Genomic DNA, 10204 nt, shown 5'->3' on the forward strand with positions numbered 1-10204 from the left:
CGGCCTGATAATAGACAGTTTTATAATAAGAGTTGAGTCGACTTTGCTCCACTCCAGAGAAATAATGAGGAGGTTGGACGAGAGGGCCAGACATGTGAGAATGCACTCTTTATTCCTGCGAATCAGTGCCTCACTGAAGCCTCTGTAGTGCAGGTCTGGCATACATTTACTCCAAATCAGCGTCGGTTCAGCATCTTTGAAAATAACATGGGGCTCAGATGTTAACACACAGTGTATACTGTGCAATGAGCCCACTGCAGTTAATCAGCTGGTGTAAACACAATCAATAATCACAGGCACCAGAGTGACTGGGGAATGACATGAGGTTAATTTTTTAGGTATTAATTTAATAGAAAATAAAGAATAATAGAATCGATGTAAACGTACAAATGTGTTCATGTGTTGAGCTGATAGTACTACACTCATATTGGTAGCTGAAAGCATTATCAAATTAGCCAAAATATTTAATAATAATAAATAAACATGTTCGGTGTGGGGGATTGCAGAATTTTAAGAACGACTGGAATTAGAATTCTGATTAAATCTGTTGAGTTTTCTGCACACACAGGTTCCTTGAGGGCCTGCCTGTCAGTAACATTTTTAAAAGTGGGTCTTAGTGAAGGGTCAGTTGGCAGCAGAACATAATAAGCTGTAGTAATGTTTCCAGATTGGTAACCATTGGTCCTAAATCAGTGTGCAGTGTGTGTGAGGTCAGGACTGATGTCTCTTACTGTACTCAATGTCCTGTTGACTCTCTGATAAGATCCTGAGACAGACACACCCCTGGATTCTTCTCATCATCTATTATTCAAAACCAAACAATTCACAGCACAATGAGACCAGAGGAGAGCCACTCTGAGAAAACAAAAATGACACAATGCCTCTAAAATACAAGGAGATAAGTCAGCATATGGGAAGTTAATGTCAATATACTTGTTTCTATTCATAATGAACGGATAATGAATGAATGAATAATGGATCCATAAACAAGGTACTGTAATCAATACATTTCGGTTCAAATCAATAATCTTTAGTCTGCAAAATATTTTTTTAAATTCATCCTGGGTGGCACTAAGTCTTTCACTTGTCAGGTACAGTATATTAAGGCATGTGCATGTCAGTCTTTTCAGACATCTTAAAGAATATCTAACAGAAATGTGTCTGAATGCTTAGTTATCAGAATTCCCCTGCTTTCTACTTTACACACAGGAAAGTATCCAAGCAAACCTCACACGCCAAAAATGGAGGCTTGAAAATGTAGTAAACCACATGATTTATTGCTAAAATATTACCAAGTGAAAGAGTCTATACCAGTTAACAGAACTTGCCTTATGGTGCATCTTACTACTGTACATCTTACATTTGTTGATCATGCACATGTGTTTTTATGTCTTGCAAACTTAAACATTTGGTTTTCTCTGATAAATTGAACATTGCTGTTACAAACTGTGCTAATTTAAATGTCACTAAGGTAACATTATCTAGCTGATTTGTCAGAATGACTTTTTTGACAGTTGAAGGCAAAACTGTTTAACTGTCATAAAGTTACATTATATCTTTTGTTTTAAAAATACATTGCTAAAAACATGTTTTTTATTTAATCGCTATAAAAATATGTTTTTTATTTAATCACCAGTCAATTAAATAATAATCAAAATCATGTTTGAGGTGAAAATGCTGGCAGGGCAAGAAAAAATCTGGCCCAATCAGGCAGAAAAAATAGTTTTTATTGTCGAGCCCTGCATGCTGTTTAACAACTTACAAAGACTTTGACTAATTCTGGCATTATAATGTCTTGGTTTATGATTCATGTGATGACAAAACACTGACACCAACCCTTAGTCTCTATAACCATCTTAAAATGATGTTTAAATTAAAAAAACTATGTGTAATGAAAATTGATCATCAGGTTTGAGTTACCATTATCCACTGATGGTATAACAGAAAGAGAGACAGAGAAACAGACAGAGCGTCTTTATTCATTTATAACACTACATCTTCACTGAAGCCCTAAAATCACAAAAACATTAAATATCTCCATGTCACGTTGCATGGATACATTACAGCTTTACTATATTACATCCACACAGATAGAACAGTCACATATGAGCAAATAAAATGAAGAAAGAACTTGGGCTTGGACTGCATTGTCATGGTGTGTGCAAACGCTTAGCATGCTTTGTTGAGCCATGGAGAATCCCCTCTCATCTATGCTTTTCCGTGGCCCCGTCTCTCTTGCCTCCTCCTCCTTTAAAGGTGGGTGTATGAAATATTAATGCTGCAGTACAACTGGCCGCAGGAGAGAGGCCTCTCTCTATGAGTGAGTGTGTATAAGTATATGTTTGTGAGTATTATAGAGAGACAGTCGGCTAACTCTGGCATTGCTGCTGTTCCAGAGACACCCGATCTCTACAAAGCTTCCCGGCCTGCTGAGACCTTCACTGCTGCTGCGACTGCATATAATTTGAGAGTAAATACTCTAAACCCCTGAACCAATATTAGCAATATTAGCATTTTCTTTATATAGTAACAAGGAATAGTTCACCCAAAAATGACAATTCTGTTGTCATTTACTCACCCTCATGTTGTTCCAAAACTATATGACTTTCTTCTGTGAAACACAAAAGAAGATGTTAGGCAGAATGTTAGGGACTGCCTTAAGCAGGGGCAGAGTGGCTAATCGGGAGGACCGGGAAAATTCCCAGTGGGCCGCTCAAAAATTGGGCAGGCGGGTCTGCATGTTGATTAATAAACTTTCAGTCATGTGTCGCATAACAGTTGACAACCGTCCGTGTCATCTGGCAAATAAGGGATCAGAATTACATTCCATATTTTTCTAAAGTGGATGCAGTCTCTACTGTATTTTATTGTTTCGCACCCAAACAAATGAGAGAATAGGCTGTGACAGACAAAACAATGGCTGTTACGCCATCACACGGACACTTCACTTGACAACGAGGGAAGGATTACGTAAGATCCAGCGAGAACAGATACTATTAGCTGAATGGATGAACGTGCTTCAGGTAGCAGATCATCACAAGTTCAGTACTGACTGTAGTCCCACAATCTCCATCAGTTAATCTCTGAAATCCTCTTTCCATGCTGTGCAGAATGATAATAACAACATCCTTTATTGTCACAAAATAAAAGAATACTCAAAGTAAATCAACACAGATGCAACCGAATGACACAATACGAAAATAAGAGGACTTGACAGCTCGCAAAAGATTAAAATCAACACAACAAACTGCACAGAGTGCCTTTAATATTGTATTATGCTGGCTACCATCCCTGGAGTTCGCTAGTTCGAATACCAGGGCGTGCTGAGTGACTCCAACCGGGTCTCCTAAGCAACCAAATTGGCCCGGTTGCTAGGGAGGGTAGAGTCACACGGGGTCACCTCCTCGTGATCGCTGTAATGTGGTCCCCTCTATCGGTGGGGCGTGTGTTGAGTTGTGCGTGGATGCCGCGGTGGATGGTGTGAAGCCTCCACACGCGCTATATCTCCGCGGTAATGTGCTCAACAAGCCGCGTGATAAAATGTGCGGATTGACGGTCTCAGACGCTGAGGCAACTGAGATTCGTCCTCCGCCACCAGCATTGAGGCGAGTCACTATGCCACCACGAGGACTTAGAGCATATTGAGAATTGGGCATTCCAAATTGGGAGAAAAAGATCCCCCCAAAAAAATAAAAATAAAAAAAAATATTGTATTATACGCTCAAACCCAATCTTCTTAAAGAGACAGTAACCATATCACCAGTGTCGATAACATTTACATTCCAAGTAAAAGAACAGTACATATTTGCTACTTTTAGTCTTTTTTCACTCTGTTTGTTGGAATTTTGCTTTGTTTTTGTTTTTTTTAATGGCTTGTAAAAATGACAATCACTCAACCATCAGTACGTTTCTTGCGCATTTCATTGCTGCACACATTTTCACTGGATCTGTTGCGATGTTTCTTAAAATACCTAAAAAACAAAGCTCTGAAAAATCATTAAATATTTATGTACAGTTACAGTTCTATAGTGTTGTTATTTGCCTACGTAGACTTTAAAATACACTTGACATTAAAATGTACTTATGTTTTACAACAGATGCATCAAGTCTTATGTCAGAAGGCTAAAATCTAAGTGATTTAAACTTAAATTTTAAAATGGCATAAGTGGTATAAAGACATAGAGAGCAAAGTTATCCATTTTAAATAATAGTAGGTAACCAACCCCAATTTAGAATGCCCAATTCCCAATGCGCTAAGTCCTCGTGGTGGCGTAGTGACTCGCCTCAATCCGGGTGGTAGAGGACGAATCTCAGTTGCCTCTGCGTCTGAGACTGTCAACCCGCGCATCTTATCATGTGGCTTGTTGAGCGCGTTACCGTGGAGACATAGCGCGTGTGGAGGCTTCACGCTATTCTCCACGGCATCCACACACAACTCACCATGTGCCCCACTGAGAGCGAGAACCACATTATAGCGACCATGAGGAGGTTACCCCATGTGACTCTACCCTCCCTAGCAACCGGGCCAATTTGGTTGCTTAGGAGACCTGTCTGGAAACGGTTAGTTTTAACCAATCATCAACACTTTTCGATTAGCCAAGTTCTCCTAGGTCAAGAATTTCAGAGATGTGCGCGAACAGGAGAAATATTACCAAACGAACACCTTGGCAGAACAAAAAAGTTACTGCATTTCATCATCTTTTTTAGGCGAACTAAAAGAAGCCTGTTCTGCAAGTATAAATTAGGCTTGAGTCCCCATTTACTTTGATTGTATGGAAAAAAAAGCAGCATCAACATTCTTTTAAAATTGTTCCTCTGTTTCAAAGAAAGAAAGAAATATGGGTTTGAAATGACATAAGGGTGTGTAAATGAAAACTGAATTTTCATTTTTGGGTAAACTAACCCTCTAAATGTATAATTAGAAAACTGTAAAACCAGTTAGTACTGGCATTAGAAGTTGTCACAGATCTCAGGTTAGAGCATAATCTGTATCTTGTTCTACCAACCAATTTCACTTTATGCATATTCATCAAATATCTAAAAGTCTAAATATCAAAATTCAGAGCTCTCCTTTGACTTTTAATAAAAGGGCATGACTGACACAAAAAGAGTGAGAAGTTGGTATCCATTGGTAGTAGGTACAAAGACAAAGTACTAATTAAAAAAAAAATGTTTTGACCTCTTGTAAAATCAGGATAATCAACTAATCAAGAAATATCTGGTGCTGATCAAGCTATGCTAAAATCATATTAGTAACACATAATAGCAATACAATACAGCAAAACAAGACTGTTCACGGTGCAGGCCACAGGTTACAACTTAAGGGGAGTCTTGCCACATCCCTCTGGAGGTTCAGCATTCAAAAAACACCCAGGTTATCAGTGTGCCTTATGCTTCAGAGTACAATACAGTGAATGTGCTTCCTGCACATCACAATGAAAAGCTGGTCACTGCCCCTGGCTCTGGCAGTTCATTTACACAGGATTCAATGCAAATGCATTTGAACTATTCTCTAACACTGATCCCATATAGCACATTAAAACATTATAGACTGGTAGAAAATGTCACCGTAATGTTATGGCTTTAAGTAGACCATAGGAAATCTATTTAATAAAAAGCCTGGGCCTAAGCTCACATGGACTGCCATCCCTGACTGACAAGGGAATGATATCTCTATGCCTATATGGTATTGTGATATAAGCAAAACATCTGAACTGCAAAATTGCTTTTTAAAGCTTTTTTGAGAACCTTTTTAAAACAATCCCTATGAAACACTTAGATAAGATTTCTGAGTTGAGGTTATGCTTTTTTCTGTGGGAAAGGGAAACTAGTTTGAGGGTGATTTTGAGGCATGCACTTTTTGTGTCATTAAATTCAAATGATGGGTAAAAACGGATTTTTAAAGTTCACTACATAAATATTATAGCAACACAGCAGGCTTTCTGGGGAATGTTTAATTGGTCAACAGTGACCTCTAATGAGGTGAGGAGTCTGAACTCTGAGTTCTCTGACTGAACACAGAATTGTACACAGCACATAACCTAATCTGGATTATCAACCAAATTAGATGTGTCTCTAATCCGCCATTGCCAACTCTTGCTTTAACCATTTGATAAAGCACTGGTGGGAAACTGAAGCATGCTTTCTACCTGTCTGTCTCAGTGCTGTCTATCTTTTGCAGTTAAAGGTGTATGCATGTAAACAAGTATTTTTTGGCTATAGCCTAGTCATTCGGTAATTATTGCAATAATCATGGTCTATTTCATTCACTCGCACTGTAACTAAGCTGTGTATTTGCATTGTCTTCCCAGCAAACATAGAATTAACATTCCCCTAACCTTAGCATACAATTCCCATTTGGTTATTTTTTAGGAACGAACTCCTGACGTTCTAGGAATGTTCTTTTTCGTTTTTTAAATAACCATAAACTTGGGTTCCCAGAACGTTCTGAGAACCAACAATTGTTAGCTGAGTTTTTTCCATTTTATTCACCAGAAATAAAACCTCTGGAAGAAACTGGGAGCTAAATTGAGAAAACTCTTAGCCTGTTAGTTGTTACTAATCTAGCAGGGAACTGTATACCGTACAAAAAGCCATGTACTGTAGGCTACGCCATACGGGAGAGCACTGCAGCAGCACTGAATATTTGACACGTCAAGTCTCAACAGGCTCAGAATACAGTTATATAATAATACCAACTCAAACATACATTGCTTTGCTGGGTTGATTACAGAAAATTATCAACACGCAGCGAACATAAGTATGTCATGTGGCTGTCTTCGTTTAAAATGTTAACTGTTTTGCATCTAGAGAATGCCAATGCGCTGACAGATAGTGTTTAGAGATCATACAGTGTGTCAAGTTATGTTGATGTAGTAGCTAGAAATGCAAACAGGTAAATACTGTGGCCAAAACATGCACGTCGGTACGCTTGCTTGCCTGACCTGTCAAAGCACAAGAATCAAGGGGCATTCACACCGAACACGTTTTTGTGTCAGTCCGCGCTGTTTTGCTATGTAAACATCCACTAGACGGACGTCTTTGACCACTGTGCCGCGTCTCGCGCGGGACCACCACGTTTTTTAGACGCCGTGTCAAGTTAAAAAGAATTTCAACGCCTCGAGACACCTGCGTATTGTTGCATTCGCGGCGCTCCGTCCAGCTTTTTTCTTTTTTTTTTCTTCTTTTTTTCTTTTTTCTTTCTTTTTTTTTTTATCACAAGAACGTGTTCGGTCTGAACAGCCCCTTATGTATATATTTCAGCAAACGTCCACTCACCCTTCTTGAAGGACTTCAACGGTCCGGTTAAAAGTGTCAATCACTGCCAGCACAGCGGAATGATTCTAGAATCCGTTACATTGTATCAGTGCATTCGGCATGCCTTGGTTGTCGACATGAACTCACATGGCACTTTTTGAACGTCCCGTGCCTCATCAGCCTGAGGAAAAAGTCAACAATTGCACATATGAGAGTCAGACTTCTTCAGCGTCCCCAAAATTACTGAGTAGGTTATTTTCGGTGACTCTGTGTGTTACCGTTGTAAGTCGAATCATTGAATTTGAATGACAGGTCGCACTCTGTCTAGGCTGAATCTTAGTTGTATGCCCCGCCCTCTTCTCGCAGAATCAACCAATAAAAATGCAGAACAGGCTGCCGTTCGACATGTTATTTAAATAGCCTTATTTCTTGCACACAGCGTAGTGATGTGTTGTTTATCTAAAGCACGACGAAGTGTAAAATGGAGCAAAATGTGAGCTCAAAATTCCGCTTAGAAGTCACACATCTGCATTAGAAACAGATCGCCTATGCAAAGCTTTCACTTTGCAAAACTATGTGTTTGTCCAGATACTACCCAGTGTATCGCTGCAATACTTTACCTGAAGTATCAAATGTAAGTTTTAGAGAACTGTAAAAGTGCATGTATCAGACATTTGTTCTCAGAAATCTCCAAGTGGTGGAACAGAGAAAAGGCTGTATGCTTTTCAAGATGCTCACCGACAGCTTGGCTCAATCTTTTTGTTACAACTTCAATCTCTACTGCATAACAGGAAATGGAGTGTTCAGAAAAGCCTGCCACTGCGGAAAATAGACATTATCTAAAAAAGAAAAAGCAGGTCTGGCGTGGCAGAGAAAGTGAGAGAGATTTTTTTCTCCCAATGTTTTCTCCAGTTGTTTTTGAATTCATCAGCAAGGAGAATATTGAGTGTTGACTCTAATGTTTGACTAAATGGGACATAGGGCTAAGAAAATCTACACTACACCGTGTGTGTGTGTGTGAGCTGATGGTGCATGTTCTGATGGAATAAGTGCAAACAGTCGTTAATCTTGGAGTCTGACATTAGATTTCAGGTTTTCAGGTAAGATAGTGTAATGATGTTTTAATTCTTTTTGAGAGAAGTAACTTCATAATAAACCACAGTAAAAGCATGATAATCCAAAATCACCCAGCAAGAGGAAGAACAAAAATGGAAAAAAAATTTTTTGCCTTGAATAATTATTACATGTTTTTTTTTTGCTTCTGTGTTAAATAAACAATGATCAACGATGCCTGCTGGTTTGCAATCACACCCAAATTTTTCTTAAAACAAAGAATGCACATTACAAGACAAAAGACTGCCATCTTGTGGTTAGAAAATATCAGTGCATTTTTGAGGAGAGAACTCTCTTCTCTCACTTCATACTGTAGGCAATGCATAAGGTGCCTGCCTGCAGACTTGTACTTAGTTTTAAACACGTAAGGCAACAATTTAAAAAATACTTTTGGACCAGAATGAGAAGAAATAGATATTTCATATACTGTATAACACAATCATCAGCATCATAGCATAAAACTATTATCCAAATATAGTTTTGTGTTCAATTTATTACAGTAGAGGATGCATTGTTCATAAAATCACACCTTTAATAATCTGTAATGCAATAATGCAGATTTTGTTGTTGTTGTTTCTCCAAACTGGGGACTATAAGGACCCCCAGGGGGCTGCAATTGTTTTTTTGGGATTCCACAGAAAATGTAATTGGAAAAAATTAAGAAAAAATATATTAATAAGTGTTACGATTTTTAAACAATTTGACATTAAAGTTTCATTCTGCTTTCATCGCTATTATTTTATTAAAATGGATCTAGATACATGACAATACAAGGCTGCATTTATATTTTAGAAAGTGGTTCCCTCTCAAGGGGATCATTATATTTGAGGGTCCTTGGCATCAAAAAGTTTAAAGACCCCTGCAATAATGATTCTCAAAACATATCTTTAAAGATATGTTTAGAAGCAGCAGATCAGATTTGTTTTTAACATGCCTTAATTACATATATGGCAGACATATATTGTTATGCATACCACATTAAAAGTAATTGTTTTACAGCGTAAACCATATAATACACAGCTAAATATCACAGCAAAGAGAGCAGAGGGAAGAAATAGAATTGAACTAGATTTGGAGGGTGGTTCGAGACAGAGCTCATCTTTCTACGAAATGACAACAGCTGAGTTATAGAACATGGTTTGATCTTACACAGGGTAAGATCCCCCCCCCCCCCTCTCCCTCCCTCCCTCCCTCTCTCTTTCTTTCTCAATGTCTGTGACTTCATTTACCATGTTGATCCAATACATTACACAATAAAATACTTTTAAAGCAGGCACCTTTTGAAGATTATTTTCAGCTCAGAAGAAGACACAGGGTAACATCGGAATCATCTGAGGCCTAAAATATTGCCTTGTTGTATGTCTTGTTCGTCAAAGGACCCTCACAGTGGGGTTCACTGTATTATAATGACTGCAGCGCATACTCAGTTTCCTGTGCTCCTGATTTGGCAGCTGTGAACTGTTATTTTTGGAACAAAATAGTTGAGGTTCAGGGGAAAGGAACTACAGACAGCTATAAAGACCTGAATGTTTCCCATCTAGACTTCTTATCTTTGGGGGGAAAAAATGTAGATGGCAGTCTGAAATTGTGATAATTTGATTATTGTTTTAAAGTAAAACACAACACATAATTTGAAGAACACATAAATAGAAGAAAATGACAGGTCTCACTGCCTTTATTGTTTTGTAAATACATTGTAATACAAATGATGAATAAAAATTTATAATAAGGTTCTATTTGTTAAGACTAGTAAATGCACTAGGTATTTTGAACTTACAATGAACAGTATTTTTTAAGCTTGGTTAAAATCTCTAAATAGACTATTGCTCATTGG

The 10204-nt window shown here is 38.2% G+C and overlaps 1 protein-coding gene across 8 annotated transcripts in view; it reads right to left on the reverse strand.

The window, feature by feature from the left end:
- The window catches only part of sertad2b (SERTA domain containing 2b), a 63633-nt gene extending 53872 nt beyond the window's left edge, over positions 1-9761 (reverse strand). For 2 of the 8 annotated variants that reach the window (XR_007892725.1, XM_051651683.1), the window contains exons 1-2: positions 7279-7869; positions 732-801 (exon numbers count right to left, since the gene is read on the reverse strand). The gene's annotated coding sequence lies outside the window, so the exon portion shown is untranslated. The other 6 variants (XR_007892726.1, XM_051651685.1, XM_051651689.1 and 3 more) reach the window with 5 other exon arrangements.
- Positions 9762-10204: the final 443 nt, after the last annotated feature.

The sequence above is a fragment of the Myxocyprinus asiaticus genome, chromosome 23 (assembly GCF_019703515.2).
Source record: "Myxocyprinus asiaticus isolate MX2 ecotype Aquarium Trade chromosome 23, UBuf_Myxa_2, whole genome shotgun sequence".
NCBI lineage: Eukaryota > Metazoa > Chordata > Actinopteri > Cypriniformes > Catostomidae > Myxocyprinus > Myxocyprinus asiaticus.